The following is a 12,569-nucleotide window of genomic DNA, read 5'->3' on the forward strand; positions in this document are numbered from 1 at the left end:
TAATTCCAATTTTATTTTTTGTGCAAACTAAATTAGAGTATCATTCTTATTTCAATTTCTGTCTCCTATTTTACACCAAATAAAATACTGAAATTTTTTTCAATTTCTATCTCTTAATTTTTATTTCTCAGTCTCAATTTTTTTGTCTCTGTTTCTCCACTAAAAACTACCAAAAAATATTAGATTCTTAATAGAGGAGGCAGTCACGCTAAGAAGAGGTGAAGAAGTTTAGGTTAACCACAGGATGATAATACATAGGATAAAGTACGATTTGGTTTTCATGTTTAGTTTTGAACATTTTAAATATTTTAATTATTTTTTATTTTAAAAAATTTTAAATAGATTTAATATTATTTTATTTTTAAATTTATACAAATAGTTAATAGAATAAATAACATAAATACTAATAATATTATTGTTAAGTTATATTTTTTTGTGTTAAAAAAAATAACCAAAATTTTTTTATAATACTTTTTCTTTTCAACTTCATTTTTGTTAAAAACCCAAAAATTCTATTAATTAATTATCAACGTTTTAGAATTAAGAAAAAATCTTTTACTTTAGTGATAATTAGTAAATTAATTTTACTTACATGTTGAAATAAAATGTTATTGACTTTTAAATATGTTAATTATTCGTGTCAAAATTAATAATAAGATAATATTAAATTTATTTAAAATTTTTTTAAAACTTAAATAAGATATTTGAAATTTTTTATGACTAAAATAAAATATTCAAAATTAAATTAAAATTTGGCCTTTGCCCTAATACATATAATGTTGCATGTTATATTTAGATTCAATAGTACCACATCAAAAAATGGGTGGTATGCTACTAGTGTTTAGGTGTGTCTACCAATTTAAAACAATTAGGAGGCATGCCCAACGAAACATTTTGTTCTTTTTAACTTTCTTTGCTTTTACCCTACATCGCCAAACACAACCAGTTATTGGGGATTGGGACTGCTATGTGCTACATAGATAGACAGTAAGAAAAACAGTGTTATATTCCAATGGGACCATCCACTTAACCGACAACTAGTACTACATATATAGGGGTCCACTTCCTTCTTCAATCATCATCGTCTTCCTCTTCCTCTCATTTTATACATCCTTATTAATTAATTCATCAATATAAAAGGTCGTGAGTCGTGACATGTTCATTTTAGTATATCCAATTTTATTATATTTTTCTTATAAGTAATCGTTCATTTTTTTTTTGGTGTCTGATAAAATAAAAAATAAAGAGCAACTAAGATGGAGATATCATTTCCTTTCTAATGGTCTGATCAATAATATTACAAGAAATTAAAAATTCAGTATAAAGACGAAAATGATTAGCCGCTGTCTTAGCTAAACGGTCAACTACCAATTTCGTTGTTCGTTGAATCAATTGAACTTGAACCACCTAATTTCGCTGTAGAATCTCAAAAATTTTTAAAAAAAGGTCTGTGTATTCTCTCCGCATTTGAGATGAATCCTTTTTAATCAAGAGATAAGCTTCTAGACAATCTGTTTCACAAATTACCTCCCTGTGACCACTTTCCCAAGCCAGACAAAGACCCCTCCAAATTGCGAATATCTCACACCAAATAATAGTTCCTATTGGAATGCTTGCCAAACAACCCAATAACCATTTACCCGTACTGCCCCGAATAGCACACCCAAAATCAGCCAGTTGAACTTGTTCCAAAAGACTAGCATCGCAATTTAGTTTAACAACATTGATTGGGGGAGGACATCATGAATCACATAAAGAGGGATGGTGTGTCACCTAATTAGAACGCTTGATTGCAGCATACTCGGCTGCAGAGTGCCTGATAAGCTTAAGAACTTTTTCCTTGCTCCAAATGTATTTCTGATTAAAGATATCATTGTTTCTATTTCTCCAAATCCACCAAAGACCTGCTGCAAAAATTCTTTCGTTGGCCCGAAGTTTTAGACGAAGCCAACTTTGAAAATCCAAGGCGGCATCCCAAGTTTGCATTCCCACCTTCAAGCTCTCCCAAATCGGGCTCACTTTATTACAAAGTCTGAGGCAATGTTCTACAGATTCTGGTGCTTCATTACATCTGGGGCAAAGATCCGTTGCTGTTAAGCGTCTTGGTTAACGAAGGCTAGCAGTGGGGATGGCCCCATGCAAGATGAGCTAAATCAACCCATTGACCTTCTCATGTATTCCTAAATGCCAAAACCACAACTAATTCTCATTTGTATCCCATGCAACCTTTCTATCAAGGAGCCATTCATAATCATCCGTTATTGAGTAAGTCTTTGAGACATTAGATCCCCAACACCAGTTTGGATCACAATCTGCCAGCACTATAGGATTGTAAGTTGTAATATCTAGTTTTAGGGTCTCAGGCAACACAGTATAAAGATGATCAAAATTTCAAACTCTCCCAGACCACACGTCACCTAGGAAAAGACCAGTATCTGAAATATGCACAAAAGGGATCTCTGGAGCCAAAGGCCTCGACGGTCTCCAAGGATGATACCAGAAAGATTGAGTTAAAGAACCAATGCACCAAATATAGCCATTTTTAAGCCTACTAGCTGTCTTTGTGATGTTGTGCCATATGCTCGAGGATTGCGTAGGGCATTGAAGATCCAGCCCCAAGCTTCCTTGAACATATTTAGCTAGCATAATGCGCACCCATAATTTGTTCCTACCATGGAAGAGTTGCCAAACTAGTTTACCAAGGAGGACAGTATTAACACATTGAGTGTCGCGAACACCAAGGCCCCTATACCTCTTGGGCGTGATCACAGTACTCCAATTCAACAAATTTAAGCCTCGCTCATCTGTCCTTCCTTTCCATAAGAAATTACGAATAACAGAATCAATCTTAGAACACACTTTGTTGGGGAAGAGGGAGACCTGCATTTGATATATAGGTAGAGACGTTGCCACATATTTTATAAGACATAATATGCCGGCCCTATTAAGCAGCCGACCCTTTCAGCTAGACAATCTTCTTTTTATTTTCTCCACCGCCTCCAGGCAAGCCGCTCGAGATGCCCGTGGATGGTTGATGTTGACCCCCAAGTACTTGCCTAACTCATTAGCAAATCTGATAGAAGATACACCAACCAGTACATTTCTATGAGTATTGGACACGCTCTTTGAACAAACAGCTTTGGACTTATCTATGTTCACCTTCATGCCCGATGCCTTACAGAATAAGTTTAGAGAATGCATTACCTGGTGAACTTGTGTTTTGCTTGCTTTACAAAAAAGAAGAAGGTCATCTGCAAATATGAGATGGGAGATTCATGGCCCTCCCCGAGAAACAGCAACCGGGTCCCAAGCCCCCAACTCCACTTGATTAGATATGAAGCAAGCTAGCATTTTCATACAAAGTACAAATAAATACAGTGACATGGGGTCTCCTTGTCGCAACCCTCTATTGGGCTGAAAACTATCTAACATATTCCCATTCCACAATATCGAAAGAGATGACGCCTGAATACAATTCATAATAAGACTTCTAGTAGAGGTAGGAAAGCCGAAGCTACTCAAGGTGTAGTTTAAAAACCTCCAATCGATCCGATCATATGCCTTCTCTATATCTATCTTAAAAGTAATAGCACCCTTTCTTAATTTCGTTCTCTTCAATAAATAAAGGACTTTTTGTGCCACTATGATGTTGTCAGGAGCTCCTCTAACAGAAATGAAGCCTCCCTGATTTGGAAATATAATATCAGTCAATAAGGTCTTAAACGGGTTACCAGCACCTTAGTTACTATCTTGTACACGACGTTACAGAGACTGACTGGTCGAAAGTTCTTCATTCTGCTTGGAGAGTCAACCATAAGAATGAGCACAATAAGAGTTTTAAACATAGAAAAATTAATCGTTCATTTAAAAAGTTTAGATAATATTAAAAATTTATTTTACGAATCATATCCATATTAGATATGATTTTTTTAGCCCTTCTGAAAGTGATTTTTTATTTTTACAATATATTTAATGTATAAAAAACATAAAAATTTGCATTTGATTTATATCTTTATTTAAATATCTTAAGTCTTAACTATAATATTCTTAAAAACTGTTTTTAAGACACTTATTAACAAGATCCGTTTCTTATCTACTATTTATTAGTGCTAGAAAAATATTTGCTGAACAAAGTATTTTTGTAAATACAATCCATTTTTTTTTACATTTTTTTAATTTCTTTAACCAGTTTTTATTGGTCAAATAAACTTAGAGTAATTTAATTGAATTTAATTATTAAAATAACTTAGCTATATAATATCACCATTAATGCTAACAAGAGGTAGCTACGTAAATAATTTATAAAATGAAGCCTACTACACATACAAGTCTTTTTAGCTTACAAGTCTTACAAGTTGGTACAAGCTCAACAAAAAACACGCATTACACTTCCACATTTAAGAGTAAATAAACGTACGTTATTTAATCACTTCCTGTTTTTAAAGTGCGCTACTCACCATGCATTATAAACGACTCTTCTTCTTCTTCCTCCATGAAAACGAATTTCTTGCCAAATTTGAAGATAATGGAACTTCAGAAATACACCCAAACGATTATAGAAATACACTCAAACGATTACAGAAATACACCCAAAAGATTACAGAAATACATCCAAACGGTTAAAGGAATTCACCCAAATTATTATAGAAATACACCCAAAGGATTACAGAAATACACCAAAAGGATTACAAAAACTACACCCAAAGAATTTAAGAAATACATCCAAAATTCGTTGAAGTACACCTTATGCATAATTCAGAACTCTTTCTCTTTCTCCTCCTCATCTCCTGCTGCTTCTTCTTCTTCAAAAACGATTTTAAAGCTTGATGTGTCAAAAAATAATGGAAATCAAGAATAACGAAGAAAGAAAACAGAGAGAAAAGCACGTAAATGAAGAAGGAGAAAGAGAAGGCAAAAAATGAAAGAAGAAGAAGAAGAAGAAGAAGAAGAAAAAGAAGAAGAACGTGCAGCAAGAAGAAGAAGAAGGTGCAGTGAAAATGTGCAGTAATGGTTGAAGAAGGAGAAAGAGAAGGCAAGAAACGAAAGAAAATAAGAAGAAGAAGAAGAAGAGGAAGAGGAAGAAGAACGTGCAGCAAGAAGAAGAAGAACGTGCAGTAAAAACGTGCAGTAATGTTTGAAGAAGGAGAAAGAGAAGGCAAGAAACGAAAGAAAAGAAGAAGAAGAAGAAGAAGAGGAAGAAGAACGTGCACAAGAAGAAGAAGAAAGTACACTTGTAAAGACTTGTATAAAAAAATGCTTGTATGTGGAGAATTTCTCTTATAAAATTTAAATGGAAAAGCTTTATGATCTCAATGAAATTAATAACAAGTGCTCCAAAAACATTTTTTTAAAAACGATAAATATAGAAGGATTTTTAATGTAAAAGGTAATTTTTTGTGTAATGAATCATTAAATATTTTTTAGAATGTAGATTTGTAATCAGTAATATAGTAAATGAAAATATAGACAATTTCATAATATATCTCCTAAAAATATATGATAAAATTATTATTAATAAAAGATTTTAAATATTTTTTTAATAAATAAAAATAAATGTACTAAAAGCTTAAACTTTTATTATTCAATAAAAACATAAACTTTAATTGGATTTTTTTAAATAAAATTAAAAAATTAATATTTTCCCAAACAGAAATTTTTAACTTTAATTTCAAGAATATAAATTTTTTTTGGGTATTTAGGACAAGTTTGCCGCACCCCCGACGAACTCTATATATATAGAATTCACTGTACCCCAGCAAACTTTAGGTTGAGTTCGGCAGAGTATATAAACGTGGGGTCATTCTCATTTGTCACTTTCCTTCCAAATCTCTCCTCCAAATTCACTTTGTTCCTCCTTCACTTGTGATAGTTAGATTTTTCTGTATGAGATTCTCTGTCTTTCGACGTCCGTAAAATTCGCTATCCACGACATCGTCAGTTTTAGGTCAGTAAATAATATGTTAGTTAGAGTTACTGTTTTAATGTTAGTTAGAGTTATTGTTTACATGTTAGTTAAAGTTACTGTTTAGTGTTTGTATGTTAGTTAGAGCTACAGATTTATTGTTTACTTGTTAGTTAGAATTATTGTTTACTGTTAACATGTTAGTTAGAGTTACTATCTAAATGTTATTTAGAGTTATTATTCGCTGTTTACATGTTAGTTAGAGTATATAACATGTTAGTTAGGTTTTTTATGTTATTTTTTTAAGTACAGTTGCTGTTTATTGTTTATAACATGTTAATTAGTATAAGTTATTAGTGAATTGTTAATTAGTTTAGTCAAAATAGTTAGTTTAGGTTGTGAATTAGAAGATAATTAGTGGAATAATTAGATAGATTAGATTGGAAAAAAAACATGATTAGTAAAATTTAGGGTTCAAGTAGTTATTGAGTAGTATGTTTATAGAGTTAGTTGGCGGCCTCATGTAGTTAGGTTAAATTTTAATTGGTAAGTTTATAAAATAATTAAGAAGTAAGGTAGACAATTAGTTGGTTTGAATATGTTTTTTAAGAATTTAGTTAATGTGAAAGGAACTGAGTTTAGTATATGTTATTTTATTTTACTAGAGTGTGGTTAGATGGAGCAGCAGTTATTGGGCTACAAAGATATGCTTTACAGATTGGATCAGGCTGAGCACATTGCTGGCAGACTTGATCGAGTGGTACACTTTTGTCACTCTTGTTTATTTTATTGTAATTAATAAACAGTGAATTTATTATTTTTTGTGTTCACCATCCTTTTTTATTTTTTATTTCCATTTGGTAGGCATCTCGGATCTTAGGCACCATATAAAATTTGATGAGACGGCTGTTAGAGCAGATTAGGTCGTATCTCAGACGAGTTGGGATTGAGTATTTGGCGTATATGGTTGAATTCGAGCACGACTGGCCATTTGCCTTGGCGTTGATAGAAAGCTGGAGACCTGAGTTCCACATGTTTCATCTTCCATGCAAGGAGATGACTATTGTAACACCCCAATTACCCTAAACTTTACCTCTAGCCATAAAGCAAAGGTTAATCAGAGTTTACGATAGTTTTGAGGCTTATACATAGGATATATATATATATATATATATATATATATATATATATAAGAAATAATATAATCTAGAAGCCTGATGAAGGATATAGCTCAAACACAGGATTTAAAAGCGCAAAGCGAACCAATGAAGCGTCCAACTTAAAACACAAGAAAACAGATGTGATATAAACAAAGATAATAATATAATAGTGTAATATCATAAGAAACTAGCCATGGCTCGTGGAGTTTAAGCCGGCAAGCCAAACATACAGACAAGAGGAACTAAAGTTTAAAAATGGCTTATACAAGATTTGTTCTCTCTCAAATACAGGCCTCTAAGCCAAAACAAAAATACAAAAGCGAGAGACAAATACAAACCAAACCAAAAAGACTCCAAAAGGTATCCGGATCCTCCGCTTCTGTCACCAACCAAACAACTTACCGAGGTAGGTTGTGATTTGCATCTGAAAAATAACAACAAAGTATGGAATGAGAACCGGAAGTTCTCAATATGGTAACAGTGTCCAATGATGTAAGATGTAAGGCCCCGGGACGCCGAAGGCAATCCTAGAACTTCACATCGCATACAGGTATTCAAGCTTAGAACAGAATAAATAAATACATAAAGAACTTAAACCATAAACCGAGTTATCTAAACTTAGAGGAATTCTAACTAATACTAATCACACCGTTGTATCCCACAGCCTTCGCCACCCTAACCTCTGTGCAATCCGATCGCTACTGCCTACCTAACCTCCTCAACACCAGACAATCACAATTAATGCAAACAAGTAAAACACAGATAATATTCAAGTATATATAAGTAATTCAAGAAGCAAGTGGGCATATTATATATTTAGGCAAACTCAAGTAGTCAAAGCAAACAAGCACATAAGAAATACATATGATGAATGCCGGTCCTTGATGAGCGGATATTTTGTACGCTTTTTGGGGGTAATTTCATGTAGATTTTAGCATGTTTCAGTTAGTTTTTAGTTAAATATTATTAGTTTTTAGGCAAAAATCATATTTCTGGACTTTACTATGAGTGTGTGTATTTTTCTGTGATTTCAGGTATTTTCTGACTGAAATTGAGCAAGCTGAGCAAAAATCTGACTTAGGCTGAAAAAGGACTGCTGATGCTGTTGGATCCTGACCTCCCTGCACTCGAAATGGATTTTCTGGAGCTACAGGAGTTCAATTGGCGCGCTCTCAACGGCGTTGGAAAGTAGACATCCAGGGCTTTCCAGCAATATATAATAGTCTATACTTTGCGCGAATATAGACGACGTAACTTGGCGTTGAACGCCAAGTACATGCTGCTATCTAGAGTTAAACGCCAGAAAAACGTCATGATCCGGAGTTGAACGCCCAAAACACGTCATAACCTGGAGTTTGACGCCAAGAAAGGTCTTTACACATGGAAAGCTTTAGTCTCAGCCCCAGCACACACCAAGTGGGCCCCAGAAGTGGATTTCTGCACCAATTATCTTAGTTTACTCATATTCTGTAAACCTAGGTTACTAGTTTACTATTTAAACAACTTTTAGAGAATTATCTTGTACCTCATGACATTTTCAGATCTGAATTACATACTTTGTGACGGCATGAGTCTCTAAACTCCATTGTTGGGGGTGAGGAGCTCTGCAGCGTTTCGATGATTTAATACAATTCTTTTGTTTTCCATTCAAACACGCTTGTTCTTATCTAAGATGTTTATTCGCGCTTAATTGTGAAGAAGGTGATGATCCGTGACACTCATCACCTTCCTCAACCCATGAACGTGTGCCTGACAACCACCTCCGTTCTACATCAGACTGAATGAATATCTCTTAGATTCCCAAACAGAATCTTCGTGGTATAAGCCGGATTGATGGCGGCATTCTTGAGAATCCGGAAAGTCTAAACCTTGTCTGTGGTATTCCGAGTAGGATTCCGGGATTGAATGACTGTGACGTGCTTCAAACTTCAACCTGCTGGGCGTTAGTGACAGACGCAAAAGAGTGATTCTATTCCAGTAGGAGCGGGAACCAACCGGTGATTAGCCGTACTGTGACAGAGTGCGTGAGCATAGTTTTCACTGCGAGGATGGGAAGTAGCCACTGACAACGGTGACACCCTACATAGAGCTTGCCATGGAAGGAACCTGCGTGTGAGAAGAGGATTTCAAGGAAGAGTTGAAGTCAAAGGACAAAGCATCTCCAAAACTCCAACATATTCCCCAGTACTGCAAATCAAAGTAACATTGTTCCCTCTTTTATCAAATCCAGTAATTTCACTTTTAATCCAAATAATCCTATTGACATCCTGACTAAGATTAATAGAATAAATATCAATTGCTTCAAACCAATAATCTCTGTGGATTCGACCCTTACTCACGTAAGGTATTACTTGGACGACCCAGTACACTTGCTGGTTAGTTGAACGGAATTGTGAAGTTGATTTTGGACCAGGCTCTATTATCATATTCCATAACGAGATACAATTTCGTCCACCAGTCCTATTGGCTCGTGATATCACTTGTCGGTCTATGAATGCCAACCCGACACATCCTTTCGAATGTCGCCTTTCTGCCACTTCTGAAGATATAGCATCTGGCCCGCTCTTGTTCTGAGGATATAGTGCCTGGCTCATTATCGTTCCGAGGATATAGTACCTGGCACACTCTTGTGGTAGAGAAGGAAAACAACAAAACATACAACTCATCACAAATCATTCCAAGGATATAGTGCCTGGCATACTATCATTCAAAGGAATAGTGCCTGGCTCACTATCCACATCCACAATTTCATCGACCTCAAATCATCATCATTTCTCATCTTAAATCACTTCCAATTATCAACTCTCAATATTCCAAGAATATAGTGCTTGGCACACTCTTTTTCAAACATTATCATTCCGAGGATATAGTGCCTGGCACACTTCCCACATTCAACAAGATCATCATTCCTCTTTGAATCATCAACTCATCATAACCATCATCATTTCCATTAACATCCTTACATATTCATATCCTCAAGTCCATCAGTTTCTCACTTCGTTGTCAACAATCACTAAATTCATTACTCCTCCTTCCCTCTGAACCAAACTCATCCGCAATCCACCAGAAACCTAAACCTCCGTTTGCTAACTTTTCAGAATAAAACCAAACCAAACCTCCTAAGACCTTTCCCATGTTTTAATGCCCAAAACTAAGCCCAAGAATCATAAAATGGTGTTATAGAGGCTTACAACCTTGTCGAGAAGGTGAAATAGTTGAAAACAAAGTTAAATTTATGAAACAGGGCGTGTGCATCCGCACATGTACTAAAATTTATAAAGTCTATTCACTCGCACAAGCTGTGCGAGCGCCCCAACAGACAACCCTTCCCGACTTGTGCGTGCGCATAGGGCTGTGCGTCCGCACAGGTCGTAATTCTTCATTGATGTGCGCGCACACAACGTATGCTAGCGTTGCTACTAGAGCCCTTTTCCCTGCCTGTGCGTCCGTACAAAATAACATTTTCGTAGGGTTGTGCGTGCGCACAAGGCTGTGCGTTCGCACATATCAGAAAATCCTGAAATTCTGCAACTTTGCAGAATTTCAAATTTTTAACACCAACTTTGAATGATCATAACTTCCTCTATAAAATTCCAATTTTCACAAACTTTATATCGATTTAAAGAGTTTTCAAAGATCTTTAATTCTAAATAAGTTTCATTAGATTTTGAAAACCGAGGAAAAAGTTATGATCAGACAAAGTTTATCCAAAATTTTATTTTTACCAAAGGCCTCAAAACTCCAATTTTTCCAAAACTCACAATTCAAAACCAAACCAACCACAACCCAAACATTACCAAATCAACATAACAGCCCATACCCTTTCTTTTCTAACTCAACCATCTATAATTCTAATTACACTACTCAATACCATCAAATTCCTTACCCATCAACATCCAAAACCATCATAAATAATCTTTAACCAACATCAAGCATCAACAACATAGTTTAAATCCTCATCACTTAACCTTAACATTATCAATCACTATCCACATTCATATTACCACACTCAACATATACACTCACCAACATCAACCAACATCACAATTTATAATTAGCACCAATCAACATCAATATTCTTCATCAACTTTTATAATTATTAAGTACCAACAACATCATTAATCATTCATCAATCCTTAAATACCAACAATCTCATCAACAACACTAATCATCAATACTCATCAACACCACAATTCCCAATAATCACCCTCAACAATAATAATCCAATACAACCTACAATTATCATCAATTCACATGTAATTATTCATACACCAACAACATTCAATCCTATCTTAGGGTCAACTAGCCTAAGTGTCCATGAACATTACATATTACATTAAGAAAACTGAAACCATACCTTGGCCGATTCCCAAACGCACCAAACACCAAAACAAAACCACCAAGCTTGATCCAAAGCCTCAACTAACACCAAAACTCAAACTAACAACACATATATCACCAAAAATCAAAACCTAAGATACACAAACAACTAAACACAAGGATTTAGTGGAACCTTACCTTATCCAATGTAAGTAGGGGTAAAATCCAACAATTATCTGCTACTAGAGATCACCTAAACAAGCAAAACCACAAAATCTACTTAAACACCATAATCTCAAAAATGCAGAAATCTAGGACACGAAACTGGGAAGAGTGATGCAATTTATTACCAGGTTTCTTTAGATAGAAACGTAGAGCTCGACGAGAGCTTCACGTGGCCGCAAACGGCTCGTCAATCGGAGCTCCGAATCAAAAGTTATGGCCTCCGGAAGGTGGAGGTGAATAGTGTCACCCCCTTCCTTCTCCCTTCTCTCAAAACCGCGTGTCTCTCTCTCTTTAGGGCTGAAAAATGAGCTCAAAGCTCATTAAATGAGCTTATATATGTTGAGTCTTAGGCCTGGTTTGGGCCCGGTCCAACCCGTTAGCGTTTTTGGTCCGTTTGGTCCACTTTGGGCCAAAACCTTTAAGATTAGTGTCCGGTTTTCGATTCTAAATTATTTTTCTCCTTTCAAAATAATAAATCAATTTTCTAAATATTATTTTCCAAAATACGCAGTATTGGACAGACTAGAGCCGGTACTGTTGGCTCAAGCGCCAGTACGCATTTTTACAAAAACTTTCTGAAAAAGATACATTTTCCAACTCAAAAAAATTCACTGAAATCAAATGTCACATTTTTATTTTCAAATTAAAACTTATAAATTTTGAATCTATTCCAGGCACTAAAATTATTTTATTAAAACGGTTTTACATGAAAACGCGGGTTCTTACAACTATCATCCTGCAGGACGTGGCCTACCAGTTGGGACTTAGGATCGACGATGATCCTGTTAGTGGATGCCATAGGTGGTTGGGAGCAGCATCATCAGGGACGGTCCATTGAGGACTTCTGCCAGCAGCTACGTGGGTGCTGTTCCTGGCCCAGATGACAGACAGTCACAAACCAAGTGGACTGTCAAGCTCACTTGTTCTGAAATTGTTATCCAACCTCGAGCTCATTGTTTGGA

At 35.3% G+C, this 12,569-nt stretch overlaps 1 long non-coding RNA gene across 2 annotated transcripts; it reads right to left on the reverse strand.

Annotated features, from left to right (window-relative positions):
* Nucleotides 1-7,181: 7,181 nt before the first annotated feature.
* LOC140175519 (uncharacterized) lies at nt 7,182-11,904 on the reverse strand. 2 transcript variants are annotated; one of them, XR_011866347.1, is made up of 3 exons: nt 11,733-11,904; nt 11,581-11,635; nt 7,182-7,486 (listed from the first exon to the last, which is right to left on the reverse strand). It is a non-coding gene; the product is annotated as an uncharacterized lncRNA (long non-coding RNA). The 2 variants fall into 2 exon arrangements; XR_011866346.1 differs by lacking the exon at nt 7,182-7,486 and adding an exon at nt 11,425-11,502 and having other exon boundaries at nt 11,733-11,893.
* Between the last annotated feature and the right edge of the window lie 665 nt (nt 11,905-12,569).

The sequence above is a fragment of the Arachis hypogaea genome, chromosome 10, assembly GCF_003086295.3.
Source record: "Arachis hypogaea cultivar Tifrunner chromosome 10, arahy.Tifrunner.gnm2.J5K5, whole genome shotgun sequence".
Classification (NCBI taxonomy): Eukaryota; Viridiplantae; Streptophyta; class Magnoliopsida; order Fabales; family Fabaceae; genus Arachis; species Arachis hypogaea.